This window comes from Bufo gargarizans, chromosome 5 (genome assembly GCF_014858855.1).
Source record: "Bufo gargarizans isolate SCDJY-AF-19 chromosome 5, ASM1485885v1, whole genome shotgun sequence".
Taxonomy (NCBI): Eukaryota; Metazoa; Chordata; class Amphibia; order Anura; family Bufonidae; genus Bufo; species Bufo gargarizans.
This window is the reverse complement of record NC_058084.1, coordinates 154,477,864-154,495,110: the sequence shown is the minus strand read 5'-3', so window position 1 is coordinate 154,495,110 and position 17,247 is coordinate 154,477,864. Positions and strand designations below refer to the sequence as shown.

Genomic DNA, 17,247 nt, shown 5'->3' with positions numbered 1-17,247 from the left:
GGCTTCATCGAATCGTCCTTCAGATTATAGATCCAAAATTGATTAATTGTAAACCTTTGTTTTTAATGCTGTTTCCGTACAGCATTAAAATGTATTCACATTGAGCAAAGTCGTGCGAGACTTAGGCCTCTTTCACACGGGCATCATGTTTTTTGCCCGGATAAGAGGCGGGTGCGTTGCGATTTTTCTGCGCGAGTGCAAAACATTGTCATGCGTTTTGCACTCGCGTGAGAAAAATCGCGCATGTTTGGTACCCAGACCCGAACTTCTTCACAGAAGTTCGGGCTTGGGATTGATGTTCTGAAGATTGTATTATTTTCCCTTATAACATGGTTATAAGGGAAAATAATAGCATTCTGACTACAGAATGCATAGTATAATAGTGCTGGAAGGGTTAAAAATAATAAAAAAGTTAACTCACCTTCTCCTCTTGTTCGCGCAGATGCCACTCTGTTCTTTAGCTGTGGACTGAATGACCTGAGGTGACGTCAGATCACATGCTCCAATCACATGGTCCATCACCATGGTGATGGAGCATGTGATCTGACGTCATCAAAGGTCCTTTAGCCCACAGATAAAGAACAGACCGGCATCTGCGCTAACAAGAGGAGAAGGTGAGTTAACTTTTTTATTATTTTTAACCCCTCCAGCACTATTATACAAAGCATTCTGTATTCAGAATGCTATTATTTTCCCTTATAACCATGTTATAAGGGAAAATAATACAGTGAATAGACTGTCACCTAGAACCCATGCGTGAAAATCGCACCGCATCCGCACTTGCTTGCGGATGCATGCGATTTTCACGCAACCCCATTCATTTCTATAGGGCCTGCGTTACGTGAAAAACGCACAAAGAGGAGCATGCTGCGATTTTCACGCAACGCACAAGTGATGCGTGAAAATCACCGCTCGTGTGCACAGTCTCATAGAAATGAATGGGTCAGGATTCAGTGCGGGTGCAATGCGTTCACCGCACGCATCGCACCCGCACGGAAAACTCGCCCGTGTGAAAGGGGCCTTAGGCCCCTTTCACACGGGCGAGATTTCCGTGCGGGTGCGATGCGCGAGTTGAACGCACTACACCCGCACTGAATCCTGACCCATTCATTTCTATGGGGCTGTTCACATGAGCGGTGATTTTCACGCATCACTTATGCGTTGCGTGAAAATCGCAGCATGTTCTATATTCTGCGTTTTTCACGTAACGCAGGCCCCATAGAAATGAATGGGGTTGCGTGAAAATCGCAAGCATCCGCAAGCAAGTGCGGATGCGGTGCGATTTTCACGCATGGGTTCTAGGTGACAGTCTATTCACTGTATTATTTTCCCTTATAACATGGTTATAAGGGAAAATAATAGCATTCCGACTACAGAATGCTTAGTATAATGGTGCTGGGAGGGTTAAAAAAAATAAAAAAGTTAACTCACCTTATCCCCATGATCGCCTAGTTCCCGGTCGGTCTCTTCTTTAGCTGTGGCTAAAGGACCTTTGGTGATGTCAGATCACATGCTCCATCACCATGGTGATGGACCATGTGATTGGAGCATGTGATCTGACATCACCAAAGGTCATTCAGCCCAAGCCCACAGCTAGAGAAGAGACCGACCGGGAACTACACGATCTTGGGGATAAGGTGAGTTAACGTTTTTATTTTTTTTTAACCCTTCCAGCACTATTATACTAAGCATTCTGTATTCAGAATGCTATTATTTTCCCTTATAACCATGTTATAAGGGAAAATAATAGAATCTTCAGAACATCAATCCCAAGCCCGAACTGCTGTGAAGAAGTTCGGGTTTGGGTACCAAACATGCGCGATTTTTCTCACGCGAGTGCAACGCATGACAATGTTTTGCACTCGCGCGGAAAAATCGCGGGTGTTTCCGCAACGCACCCGCACATTTTTCCGCAACGCCCGTGTGAAACCAGCCTTAGATGAATTACTACTGTATTCAAAGTTGGCTTTGGTATGAACGTGCCAGTCATTACCAAAGCCCACTTCAGATTTCTATTTGAAACAGTTTTTAAATACGCAGATATGAATACAGTAGTAATTCACCAAAGTCTCACACGACTTCGCCCGATACGAACTTTGCCTACACTGAGCCAATACATTTTAAATGTTGTACGCCAACAGCATTAAAAACAAAGATTTTTAACAAATCGACTTCAGCTCTATGATCCAAAGCTTATTCACTAAAGCCTAATTGCAGGTAGTAACCAGGCTAAGATCGGCATCCCGGAAGTGGCAGAAACGTATTTAGACAGGAGTGCATCACAGTCCTGGCTAAGGCAATCATCATCATCTATACAAACATCATATTGCACATCCACAGGGGCAAGATTAAGGGGGGAAAAAAATAAAACACAACAGATAACCCCCTTTACCTTCTTGCTGTTGTCTTGACACAACAGGAAGTGGCTGGAAATGCCAAATAACACTCAGCCAATCACTAGCTGAGGCGGGTCATTGCTGCGGCCAGTGATTGGCTGAGGAGCATTCTCAGTCTATTTCTGCCATGTTGAGACAGGAGCAGAGTGCAGTGGGGACCCATGAACCATTGGAACAGCAATGCTTCGTAACATGAGTATGAGCTTTATTTTTATTTTCCATTTTTCTACTAGAATACCCCTAAGGCCTCATGCACACGACAGTGAATAATGGCCGTCACACATCTCTTCCCTCTTCATTGAGCAGGACCTGCGATATTGGTGGTGACATAACCACGTGGGCGCGCACCTTTGGCAAGTCCCGTTCAGTGAAGAGGGAATAGACTGCTGCAGCGCGATCAAGAGGATAAGGTGATTTTTTATTTTATTTTTCTGTATTAAAAAAAAAAAAAAAAAAAAAAAAAAAAAAACAACACACACAACACACACACTATGGGGGACATTATTTTAGCTGGGGGCCTACATGGGGGTATTATTAAAGCTGGGGGCACAATAAAAAAACTTTTTTACACCTTGGAAGACATTATTTTAGCTGAGGCCAAAATAGGGGGCATTAAAAAAAAAAAAAAAAAAAAGTTCTTACACTATCGGGGACATACCAACTGTGGGTGTTCTCAGAAGGGTGGGTCTAGAAATAACTGCCAATCAAATTCATTCATTTTTCATGTCCGTTTTTAATGCACATGAAAAACTGATGCAAAACAGACATTAAAAATGGACACAGGGCCATGGATGCACACACTGATGCAAAATGGCCATGTGCATGTAGCCTTAAACTGTTTGTTAGTGTCATATTGCCACTGAAGAAGCCCCCCAAAAAATAAATTGCAGCAACATGACTACCGCCGGAATCAGCTGGCATCCAGGCTGAAAATAGCTTTCCAGGCCTGGCATCATATCTAAAGTGACAGTTGCTTGAAGTTCATTTCAGTTTCGAGGCTGTCAGACCTCTTTAGTGTCTTATCCCGGAGCCGCTCTTTCGGTAATGTTATCTTTCTCTCTTTGGCTTCCTTTTTCGCTCACCTTTCTTGGATTCATATTTCTCTTTACCATTTATAACCGTTCAGAGTCTGGCCATAAATCAAAGAACAAGGAAATTTTAGTGAAGATCCGTTATTTCCGGATCATTATCCCTATAAGCACAGACTTTTGCATATAGAGGTCGTATGTATGGTAAATGTCCTTAGTGAAAAGTAAGCAAATTGGGGTCATTTATCAAACTGGTGTAAACGTAGCACTGGCTTAGTTGCCCATGGCAACCAATCAGATTCCACCTTTCATTTATCACAGCTCCTTTGGAAAATGAAAGGTGGAATCTGATTGGTTGCTATGGACAACCAGTTCTACTTTACACCAGTTTGATAAATCTCCCCTGTATTCTAATTAAAGGGACACTTCCACGAGAATGGGGTATTTAAAAAAAAAAAAAAACCATTATAAATCATATTTGTAGTAAACAACATTTTAAAAAATTTGACTGTTTTTCTTTTTAGTTTCAGCAGTACTATGCCATTGAAAATTAAACACCGAATACTGTCCTTCGTTAGTATATAGATAAGTAACACACTGTTCAGTTTACTGCTGCTGTGATGGGAACATGTTATCATTAGCATAATAGTAGATTAGTGAAACTGGGATAACAGTATGACAGCGCTATTCTTCTGATAGGCCTAGATAAAGATGCTGACAGAAGAGCACTGCACTTATCAGTGTAATATGTGATGATCTAATTGAGTCTCTTATCGCAGTGAATAGTCTGAGAAAGTCAAGCAAGGCTGCTTACTGTGCTAAAAGTCCGAATAAAGGAGGAAGTTAAGAGCAAGGACAGGAAGTAGAATACATGGAGGAGCGACTTCAAAAATATATCCCCCCAAAAATTAAATAACAATAATTACATAGATATTGACATATAGGTTTGTATTATGCAATAAAAAAAATTATTTGATAGTAGTATTATTTTAAGCTGGTCACAAACATTAGAAAAATGTTAGTAAATCTCCATGTTTTTGGTGGGATCCAGAGGCAGTGCAATGATTATGGGTTCCCAAGAGATAGCAGCTAACATATCTATTGACATCTTAAAGGGGTGGCCTGAGATGATGAGTCTTAAAATGTAAAAAAAAAAAAAAAAAAAAAAGCATGTTGTACTCACCCCTTTCTCTGTGGTGCTGGTCCGTTCTCCTCCAGTGTCTGAATAAGTCACGTGACCGCTGGGACCAATCACTCTCTCCAGAGGTCTAACACTGAGGACTGTGCATCTTATTGTGTATTTTGCTTCTAGGTTGACATGATCAAATTATTATTATCCGGGTAGTAACTTTGCTTATGACATATATTAACATTACTGATCCGAATTATGGACCTTGCTGATTTTTCCCTCCTTTTTTATTGCTTTCCCCTTTTTTCAGCTATGAATGACATAAAATGTGTTTAAACATATCCATAGTGAATTACGTATATCCTCTTTTGATTGATCCTTTGACAAAAGGTCTCCTCGGATGGAAACACTGGGACAATACTACTGGCGTAATGATTGTTTAAAATTTCTGGATATTAATTATTTTGTAACTCTCTGAATTAAAAAAAAGGCATGTAAATTAAATTAGAGTGCCATAGAATTTTCTATATATTCCACGTGATGTTTTTCCTCTATGTGCACCCAAAATTGACACGTAAGGAGTGCACATCTCATAATCTTCACACACCACCAACATTGAGGACTGCGATTGGCTGCAGCGGTGATGTTCTATATACCCCCACGTCTGACTGCTGCAGATTTGCACAGTGATGTGCCTGAATAAGCTGCCTGACCACTGCAGTCAACTACACTCTCTGTCCAGCCCAACATGTATGGGTTAATGTAAAGAGAAAATTGTTGTGAGAGACTTCTGGCAGCTGATTAAAGAGGTTGTCTAGCCATTAATATTGATGACCTATTGTCAAGACACACAGAACCCCCGCCAATCAGCTGCGAGACGAGGAGGCGAGTGCCACTTCCTCATTATTACATTAAGTCACTTGAATGGAGCGGGTACTTGTATTACACTGCACTTCAGAGACTAAGTGCAGTCTAATGAAGAGGAAGCGGCGCTCAAATGGAGCACTGCCTCCTCTTCAAACAGCTGATCGGTGGGGTGCCGGACCTCTGCTGATCAGATACTGATGACCTATCCTGATGAAACGCTTGGCTTAATCTCAGGTGTAGCAACGCGTAGAATTGGCACTAAGGAATTAGCTTCCTGAGATAGATAGTACCTTGGTCTCTAGGTACAGCAGCAGCTCTATTGTACTATAGAAGCCTAGCCCTGCCCAACAGCACATACTCCTTGCAGCCTACACCTGCACAACTAACAGGGGCTGGGTTGAGAGGTGTTGTCTTGCACTCGTTAAATAGTTGTACTGTCAGCTACTCTATGTGGCTGAATACTGTTAGCCTGGCCGTTACCAGGACAGTACTTTGTCTGCTCGCCTCTCACCTTTGTTTACCTGCACGTACCTTTGTTGTGGGCACTGAGCAGAGCAGGACTTGGCATTAGCTGGATGGAGTAGCTGCAGTAGTGGGCGACATCAGCATTTGCTTTTGTTGCAGCCTCACGCAGCTACTTACCCTATGGTCTAGTCCGTTTCTAGCTGGGGGCCTCACCCCTCTATCGCCTACACCTGGCACACCCACACAACACTTGTAGTTATAAGAGCAGTGGTCTCTTGACTGATTGATGATAATGGAGTGTAACCTGTCTGGCATCTCAAGATGTTTTCAAGTATCATCTTTCAGAATTACTGCTCCTATAGTATATGGTCGCCCAATTACACTTACCAGGGATGACATACCCTCACTTTTACCTTATTATTGTACATAACATTTTAAAAGTTCTGTTAAAAGTTATATTTTAACACCATCCCGTTCAGTTAGCTATGAATATATATTGCAGCGTCTACCTCTTCACCTGAATTCAGTAAGCTCTAACGCCCAGGACAACAAAAATATTTGGTGTTTAAATGCAAAGAGCCCAATCCTTTTCACCCCAGAGTCATATGTCAGAGGAAAGTCAAAAGCTTCCCACACATAGATTTGTGGTTGGTCCCCCCAAAAAACTCAGGTTCCTACAACAATAACCTAATATGTAGGGGGGCTTCAAAGGGGTTGCGACAAGTTTAAGTTATCCCTAAGCGCCCTTCTGTATTATTCTCTATGGAAGCACCGGTGACAGCCGAGTGGCACTGCTGTACTCGGCTACCTCCGGTGCTCCATTGAGAATGAATGGAGATGCAGGGCGCATCCACAACCTGAACAGGACCCCTGTTCTCGTTATCGGTGGGGGTCCCAGTGGATAGGGGATAATTTAAAAACTTGGCAAACCCCTTTAAGCTTACACTTCTTATTCCATCACAATGGACATAATAATCTAATATTACAAGTCACACCCTCTCCAAAAAAATGTCTTGTTGTCTTTCTATTAAAGGGGTTATTCCATCAGATCATCTAGTACATGACAATATCTTTCTAAGGGTGGGTTCACACTAGCGTTCAGTTATGGCTTTCAATCCATAAGACGGAAGGACGGATCAGTTCTTCTGCCCATAGACTTGCATTATGACGGAATGCAAAACGGAAGCCTTTAAAAGACATTCCGTTTGCTTTCTGTCCTAATAGAAGTCTATGGGAATCAAAATGGATCCGTCTGGGTCCCGTTATGCAAGACGGAAAACAAAGTCCTGTCGACAGGATTTTGTTTTCCGTCTTGCATGACGGGACCCAGACGGATCTGTTATGCTTTCCCATAGACTTCTATTAGGACGGAAAGCAAACGGAGTGCCTTTTATAAAGGCTTCCATTTTGCATTCTGTCTGGGCATTCCATTATATGTTATAACTGAAAGCCATAACGGAATCCCTAACGCTAGTGTGAACCCACCCTAACAAAGCTAGAACCAGCCCTGTACCTCACATGGATACAGAGATCTCCACATTCATTGTTCTGCTAGATTTATATCAGGCTGGCAGCTCAGGGGAGTGTCTTTTCTGCTGCAGATAAGGGTGTGTGTCCATGCTCTACCTGGGTGTGTCCATTCTCAGTGAGCAGGACAAAGAAATAAGAAAAAATAAAAATAAAAACAGCAGGAGGCGCTATACAGATACATTTTATTAAATAACTCAGTGGCTATGTTAAATTTTCTATTACAAAAAATTCCTATTCAGATGCTAGTTTAAAAACTATAATATTTTTCGTGGGACAGGTTTAGCAAAGGAGAGCAATATTCCATCAAATCAGCTGGACCTGCCTAGCTATTGATCTGAAAGTAATGAAAATACACTTCCTCATTAGATGCACCAGAAATAATATCAGAACAGACCAGCTATTACATATAATAATTGTGCTGTACAGATAATAGCTTAGAAGAAAGAATAGAGTTGACTCGGTTCTATTCCTGACCCTGGAGCCTCTCTCCACCAATGATTGACAGCTACTGATCTATTACAAAAGGTATTAACAGGCACTCAATCATCAGGAATTGTACCGGAAAAATATATTTATTATAACACAATATAAATAAATAGGTCAATATAGATAAAATTAGCCCAACATTATGGTATCAAATAAAAAACAAATAGCAAAAATAATACAAAAATAAAATAGTAAAAAATGCACAAAGATCAGTTGTATATTCCTGTCTAGTTCAGCACATAAGGAAAGGATCCCTTTGGATTCTATTACATTATATATTGATCAGGATGTGTTCCTGTCTCCCTCGGTTATAGGTTCATGTGCCATCAGCAGCCTGCTGCTCCATGCTGAGCTAGACAGGAATACACAACTGATCTTTGTGCATTTTTTATTACTAGTTTTATTATTTTTCCTATTTCTTTTAATTGAATACTATAAATGTTGGGATAATTTTATCTATATTGACCTATTTATATTGTGATATAATAAACATCTTTTTTCGGTACATTTCCTGATGATTGAGTGCTTGTTAATACCTTTGAAATATAATTTTACTCTTACAGACTGTGGGGCAGGCATTCATTGAAATGAATGGTTCCGTATACGGACCGTATATGGAACGCAAAAAATGGTAGTGTAAAATAGGCCTAAGGGCTCATGCACACGACCATTGTTGTTTTGCGGTCCGTTTTTCACGGATCTGTTTGTCAGTATCTGAGTTTTTTTTCCTCTGATTTAAGTCCTCTTTTGTTCTGTTATTCCACAAAACAGATCTGTATGGTTTCCGTATTTGATCAGTTTTTTTTGCGTAACTTATTAAATCACCAAAAACATAAGCAATATGGGCTGGGCATAGCATTTCTACAGTATGGATTCGCAAAATACAGATGAAACGCGGATGTGTTGCGTATTTTTTGTGGACCCATTGACTTGAATGGGGCCCCAGACCGTGATTTGTGGACAATAATAGGACATGCACTACTTTTTTGCAGAACGGCCATGCGGACAAACAGAAATGGAATGCACACAGTAACTTCTGTATTTTCTACTGCTCCTTTTAAGTGAATGGTTCCGCATACGGTAAAAAAAAAAAACGGAACGAAAATATGTTCATGTGCATGAGCCCTAAATAAGACGTCATTCACATTATAATATTCCATAAAAAAAATCCTGAGAAAATAGCGAAGCATGCCTAGCAGAATGACGGGCTCTCTGATAGAAACCTGACAGCCAATGGGGTTCATCAGGAGCTCGGATGCAAGGGGCCAGTATCTGAGTTATTTTAATTGTTCTGCTCTGATAATGCAGCTGAACAACAGCATTAGGCCTCTTTCACACGGGCATGTGCGCCCCATGGTCGTGCTGCGGCCCGCAAAATGCGGGCCACAATGCATGAGCACAGTCCGTGGAGCAGCCGCAGCGGATCATGGACCCATTTACTTGAATGAGTCCGCGATCCGGCCGTTCCGCAAAAAGATAGAACGTGTTCTATCATTTTGCGGAATGGAAGTACGGGACGAAACCCCATGGAAGCACTCCATAGTGCTTCCGTAGGGTTCCGTTCCGCATCTCCGGATTTGCGGACCCATTGAAGTGAACGGGTCCGCATCTGTGATGCGGAATGCCCACGGAATGGCACCCGTGTATTGCAGATCCGCAAATGCAGTCCACAATGCGGCAACAGGGCACACACCGGTGTGAAAGAGGACTTATTTAGCACAGACGTTATAGACTTTAAAGCCAATATTGTAACTTAACCCCTTACAGACATCTTCTGTACAGCAAATGTCGAGCATTTAAAGATGGCGCCCATTCAGGAGCTGAGTGGACCCCATAGCTGGGGTGGTTTCTGCAGTTTTACACAGCAGTAACACGGAGGCAAACGCCAATCACAAACTTTTAACCCCTTAGATGCCATGGTCACTTGTGACCACATCATCTGAGAGGGCTTTTCCTTGAGCACTGCTCTCCCGAGGCCCGAACAGCTACCCTGCAGTGAGAATGAAGGAGTCATTCAGTTGCTATCGCAGCCTCAGGCCTGCCATAGCAATGTTCCTATGGAGCTTGTACAAACATAGCAAATCTACCACAGACTGCAATGGTTATTCAGCGATCATCTTCAAGTTTCCCAAGGGAAAAAATAAATAAATGTACGTTTTTAAAAATATTTTAAAAAAATTACAAAAAGATAAAAATAAATGAAAATATAAAAATTTTCATTAGAATCATCACATCCCTAACTGCCCAATCTATTAAAATATTAATGTGTTTTTCTTTTAAGGTGACTGCTGTAACGGAGAAAAAAAAAAAATGCCCGATTCGCCCCCCAAAATGAGGCCAATAACAACTACAGATCCTCCTGCAAAAAATGAGCCCTCACATAACTGTGTAGACATAAATAAGTAAAAGGTATGGGGCACAGAATACGGTGTTACATTTAATCAAACACAAGAAAACCTCTAGAAATTTGGAATTTTGGTAATCTTACTGACCTGTAAAGTGACAGGCCAGTTTTACTGGATAGGGAAGGCTGTAAAAATTAATTAATTTTTATTTTTACCCTATCAGCCGGTTCAGACCTGAGCGCTGTGTATGCGCGATTCTCCGGCGTCTCACATACGCGTCTCCGGTAGTATGCGAACGCCCATTGTCGCGCGTTCCCGGAAGTCTATGTACGGGAACGCGCGACAAGACGCCCCAAAGAAGCTCCTGAACTTCTTGGGGCGTCGGGTGTTTTACAGCGCGATCGTACGCGCTGTAAAACGCCCAGGTGAGAACCATGCCGATAGGGAAGCATTGGTTTCTCCAGGTTGAGCGTTTTACAGCGCGTAGGAACGCGCTGTAAAACGCTCAGGTCTGAACCCAGCCTTAACACATTTGGAATTTTTTTTCCAGCTTCCCACAACATTGTATGCAATGTAAAAATGGTGCCATTAGAAAGTACAACAAAAAATAAATAAAAAGGTTATGGCTCCACAAAGGCAAAGTGTAAAAAAGGAAGGAAGGGATCAAAACATATCATTTTTATTTATGCATTATGGAATTTGGAACAAAAAGAAATGAAACAGATTCCCTAATGAGCGTCCATACCAACAGACTGGATGGAGGAGCGGCTGGAACTGTTCACATTGTTTATACTTGTTATCTGAAGAATGTTGTGTGGAAACAGAAGGGCTACTTTAATAAACACACCAGACAGAGCTAGGAATGTATAATACATGAAAAATATGGTGGCTATAACGAGCACTGTGGGGTCCGATCGCTGATACCACCAATACTGACATCAAGCTCAGTTCAAGGGGGGGGGGGGGGGGAAACCACGCACACACACAGAGGAATGAACAGAACACATACCTGGTGATCTCCTTTTCATCTTTTTATTAGTAGACCTGTTAAGGCCTCATGCACACGACCGTTGTGAGCATCCGCGCCCGTTCCGTCATTTTTCACAGTTTAGCGGAGGTCCCTTTCATTTCTATGGAGCTGTGAAAAAAAACTGATAGTCCTCCATTTTTTTCTCCGCGTCCGTGATTCCAGTCTTTTAAAAAAATATAACCTGTCCTATTCTTGTCAGTGGAAAACGGAGGACGGACCCATTCAAGTCAATGGATCCGTTAAAAAAAAAAAAAACGGATGCACAACTGGTATGTCATTTGTGTCTGCTTTTTTCTACAAGACCTTGGTGCAATAAAATTACACTTTTCATTAACCTTCCTTTTTTTCCCCTGTCAGACAAAAAAAAAAGGAAGACACAAGGAAACACAACTGAAGCAAAATCGGACACGGACCACTGAAGCCAAATCACTGACCGTGAAAAAACACTGTCGTGTGCATGAGGCCTAACTCTCCCATCCAAGATCACTGCTTCTCTATCTGGTGCACCTGTAGCCCAAAGCACTTCTAAGGCTTATTTTATTTTCATTGCCATTTTTTCAACCGATTTTGCATCCATTTTCTGGCCACCTGTCCATTTTTATTGGTGGCCAGAAATTGGTGGCCCCTTTAAATAATACACACTATATTTTATAGCCAGGAAGCATGAAAATAACACATTTCTAGAAATCACCATATGCTGCTTCTCCATGGACTGCAACACGATCGCGCGTAATATATACAGCAAACGCTGTGGAAATCAATTGTGGACTAACCATAATGTCCCACTAATACATGTGCATATGAAATGAGCTAATTACAACTGGTACTGCACATTGAAACAATACAGCAGATCGGGAGGACGCAGGGTAAGTTTAGAACTAATCAAGAGAACTGTGTAATTGAGTGAATGTAACTAAACAACAACTAACATTATCAGCCACACGCCCAGGGTGGAGAAATAAATACGGAAACCGCGGTTTTTATATATGCGTGAGCTTCGCATTTAAAGGGACCTTGTTCATGAAATGGACAATATGAATTAAGGTGTTTTTTTTATTTATATCAAATGTAGGGGTAGTTTTTTAATGTATTGTTTTTGTTATATTTTAGCAGAAGTGTTTGGTGCGGCCATCATGCGAAATTGATGGATCTGCAGCTAAAAAGATGAAAAGGAGGGCATCATGCAAGCGTTCTATTCATTCCCCAGTTAATGTGAATTCTTTATTTGAACCGGAGGGTCTCTTTAAAGTGGTATAGCCCTTATAGATGTGATAACATAAAAGCCACAATACTCCTTTTCTCCCTGAAGTTGATGTCATCTTCTTGGCTGCAGTGATGTATCATGCACACGTGTCACCGTGCAGCTAATCCTTGGCCTCTGCAATACACGAGACGTCACTGCTGAGGCCACTGATGGGCTGCAGTGGTGACTTGAGTGAACATCACCGTGGCAACCTACAAAACAAACAGCATGGGGGAGGACAGGAGCAAGAAGTAGGGGAGAAAAGGAGTGAGCATTGATTCTGTTATTTTACCACATGTACAGGGTTTGCCAAAGTTTTTATTTAACTCACACAACCCCTTTAACTGCAGAGTCAGACACACTCCCTTTATGTGGTTGCTGCTCTGGAGCTTCCTCTAACCCTGGGTTCACACCTGAGCGTTTTACAGCGCGTTCAAACGCGCTGTAAAACGCTTAAGACATGAAAACCAATGCTTCCCTATGGGAAGGGTTCACACCTGGGCGTTTTACAGCGCGTACGAACGCGCTGTAAAATGCCCGACGCTCAAACAAGTACTTGAGCTTCTTTGGGGCGTTTTGACGCGCGTTTGTGGCCATAGGACACTGCAGTCAATGACACAAACGCGCGTTTACTATTACAAAAAACGCGCATAAAAACGCGCGACAAAAACGCGCGTAAAACGCGCGTTTGAGGAACGCTCAGGTGTGAACCCAGGGTTAATCTCCGTTCACTTGGCTGCAGCAATGATTTACCCGTCTAACCACCTGAACACTGCAGCAATCAGTGCTCCCAAATGATGGAGACTGATGACGCTAGTGATTGTCTGCCACGGTCACTTGCGTTGGTGGCCACATCATCACTGTAGCCAAGTAAACAAAGATTGGCGGGTCGTAGAGAGCTGCGGCACGGGATCTAACAGGCGAGTATTGACTATTTGATCATGTAGCCTGCTTTGACCAGTTTTTTTAGAATCTCGAGCAACCCCAATTCCCAAATGCTCCCTTGGTCCCTGCTTTAATTCAGTTCATTACTGACAGCACGGTCAACCTAAGGCAGGGATCAGCAACCATCAGCAGTAGCACTCCAGCTGTTCTGAAACTACAACTCCCATTATTCCCCATTCACTTGTATATAAGTTAGAAGAACAGCAGAGCATGCTGCATGATTGCTTTTCTCTTGCTCTGGCAGCAGGCACAGTTTCACCGTGCCAAAGGCAAGGACCACGGCCTCTGCGTGCACCATCAGCATCACGGCCACTGCCCCGTCCCTTACTGCTCGCCTTCTTCATATGAAGGGTTATATATGATTGAAAGTCGGTCACACGTACAGTAGTGTAGGATTTGTAAGGTATTTGGGATGTGGAAACGTCACACAGGAGATATCCCGCGGATAATGTCAATGCTGTCACCATTGGCTAATGAAAATTACAGGGAATTTCATAGGTATTTGGGATGAGGAAACGTTATACAGGAGAGGTACCACCGGTAATGTCACTGTCCGCAGCGTCTACGCAAAAAAGTACACTGTATGTCACGATAAATTTTTGAAGCGCACACAATTCACTGAAGATGTGGCTCTGGTAATGCCACTGTCAGCAGCGGACACCGTCTACGGAAAAAGTACACTGTATGTCACAGATATTTTTTGGATGCGCACACTTTAGCACTGCAGCGGCCTAACTATTGTATGCTATTTAGTGCAGGATGCGCTAAAAATAGATTTTGCTGCCACACACAATAGTCCTTAAAAGGACTTTTGGGTCTGTAAAGTTTTAGCTATTTTGCGCAGTTTGCGCTAAAAAACTAGATTGCTGCTGTCACACACAATAGTCCTTAAAAGAACTTTTGGGTCTCTGGATATTTTTCTAATAAAATTATTCCTATTTCACTCCCTACACTGTCTGTCCCTTCCACAGCACAGCTCTCCCTGACTATACCAGTGTATTACTGTACTGCGGCGGCAGCAGGACGCGCACGGCAATGACGCCCTGCGCTCCTGCACTCAGAAGAAATCCAGGTCGGTATCACACGGTCCGTGTTCCACGGACATGTGCATGAGGCTTTAGACTGAGCCGAACATGCGTCATCGGGTGCTATATAGCACCCAATGACACGTTCCGGCCAGCCAATCACGGTAATGCCAGCAGCCGACATGGCTATGACATTACAGTAAGGGCAGTAATTACCTGGACGTTTATTGGCTGCGTAGCAGTCAAGTTTTACAATGACACCACACACCGCTACATTACATACTAAGGCCTCGTGCACACGAACGTTGTTGTGTCCCGTGTCCGTTGTTCCGTTTTCCGTGATTTTCTGCGGACCCATTGACTTTCAATGGGTCCGTGGAAAACTCGGCTAATGCACCGTTTGTCATCCGCGTCCGTGATCAGTGTTTCCAGTCCGTGAAAAAAATAAATAGGACCTGTCCTATTTTTTTCACGGACAACGGTTCACAGACCCATTCAAGTCAATGGGTCCGTTAAAAAAACACGGAAGCACACAAGATTGTCATCCGCGTCCGCTTTTTTCCTATCATTTGCATGGCAAACTTGATGATCCTCCAAAAATAAGGGAAGACACACGGAAACAAAAACGGAACACGGAACAACGGAACCCCTTTTTGCGGACCGCAAAAAATACTGTCGTGTGCATGAGGCCTTATTAGGCTACATTCACATGAGATCTCTTGGAGAAAGAGATTTGTTCCATTCATCTGAACGGAGTTGTTTTGATGGAAAGCATAGGAATATCTGCAAACCCGTTCGGATGAAAGGGAGAGTCGCACTAATTTCTGCAACAAATCTGCCGCGTGTGAATACACCCTTACAGACACACCTTATAGTGCAAACATTCCGCTTCCCCTTTAAATGTCCATGTGCAGGATCAATCTATGTCAACTTTCAGCCACCTTGATCGCTCTCATTTTTAATAGTAAACACTATCCAGATATCAAAAATCCCATCATGAAAACCCATCATCCACTAGATGGAGTCTAACCTGGATTCATTTCTAGCAACGCACAAAATTAAACCCAATTCTTTAGAAATGTCAACCCCAAAGAAGTAGTAGCAGATCCAGAAGATACTCACCATTCCAAGGCAGGGCAGAGGCTGGCATTGCATGGGGAATAATGCGTCGGTGCTTCTGCTGATGGGATGGAGATGGTGAATTCTGATTATTAGGAGTCAGCAATGAAACTTCAGCTCTGGGCTGGGATCACGCATTGTTCATACGTGGTCGCTGCAGGCAGGGGGAAGAGTCTGCTGCCAAAGTCTGGGGAGGAAGTAAGAATTAGATTTCCAGTTTGCAGAGGGAGGCTTTCTTGTATGACTGCTGCAGCAGACTGTGGACATTCCTCCCCAGCACAGCTCCTGGCATCTCTATGCAGCAGGGACCAGCAATGAGACCTCAGCCCAGGAGATCCACATTCAGCAGGGAACACGCACACATAGCAGTGTGTCCAGGTTCCAAAAAGAAGGGAAATGCATGGATGGAGTGCAGCAAAGGGTGAACGCTCCAATGTGATGGGGCTGAGGGTGGAGCTGAGCAGACATCTCACTTACTGCCTGATGTCCCCTGGATCCTAGTGCTGCTCTTTATAGGGAAGGCAGAGGTTTTCTGCAGGCATCAGACTCTTGTAGACAGACATGAAGAAAGCAGCAGGCTATTACTTGACCGGTGAATAAACTGCCTATTATGACTCTGCTGGATGTCAGTGAATTCATGGGATTAAGACGTAATGAGGGTACGGCCACACGGTCAGGTTTCCTGATGTAGTTTTGGAAGTGAAAACCAGAAGTGCTTAAAAAAATTAAAAAAAGAGAAGTCGTATCTGTCCTTCATACTTTCTCTCCTTTTATGATCTGCTCCTGATTTTGGCTTCCAGTAAACCGGTCCGTGTGGCCGTATCCTAATAGCGCAGGTTTTTCACTATTAGAGAGTTCATATTAATTTGAGCAATGTCTGGGACGCAGTTTGTCCTTATTCCGATTTTTATTTTTATTCAGAAGTAAAGAAAACCCATTTACCTTATCAAACAGACGCAAGCTTCGGCTCCGGTCAGACACGTTCTCCGATTTTGTCATTCTTGTTTCACAGGGATGAATGGGAAGGAATCAAGCAGTTGAGAATAACAAGCTCCACCAGGGTTGCAGTGTTAGGGCTCATGCACAAGACGGTAGGCTTTTTTGTGGATATGGTGCAAAACGCGGATACTGGCCGCGTGCGTTCGCAATTTGTGGAACGGAATGTCCTGGCCTCTATAGAACTGTCCTATGCTTGTCCATAAAACAAAAAAGGATAGTACATATTCTATCTTTTTGCGGGGCCGCGCAATGGACATACGGATGCGGATGTGAATGTGAATGGGTCCGCATCCGACCCGCAAAAAATATAATAATACACGGTTGCATGCATGAGGCCTTAGGGCATATTCACATATGGCAGATTTTGCTGTAGAAAATTTCTGCGAGTAAAAATCTGTCCCAATCATGTGAAGGGGCGTTCCGAAATCCATGTCATAACAACCCCATTCAGATAAATACTGTAAGGGCTCATGCACACGACCGTATGACTTTTTCAGTGTTTTGCGGTCCTTTTTTTTACGGATCCGTCGTTCCGTTTTTTGTTTCTGTTGTGTTTCCGTTTCCTTTCCGTTTTTCCATTCCGTTTTTCCGTATGCCACATACAGTATACAGTAATTACATAGAAAAAATTGGGCTGGGC

At 42.8% G+C, this 17,247-nt stretch overlaps 1 protein-coding gene across 1 annotated transcript in view; it reads right to left on the bottom strand.

Moving 5' to 3' along the window:
* Positions 1-16,190, bottom strand: part of DSEL (dermatan sulfate epimerase like) — a 57,871-nt gene extending 41,681 nt beyond the window's left edge. Inside the window, exon 1 of the mRNA XM_044293401.1 lies at positions 15,612-16,190. The gene's annotated coding sequence lies outside the window, so the exon portion shown is untranslated. The remainder of the gene's footprint in view (positions 1-15,611) is intronic.
* Between the last annotated feature and the right edge of the window lie 1,057 nt (positions 16,191-17,247).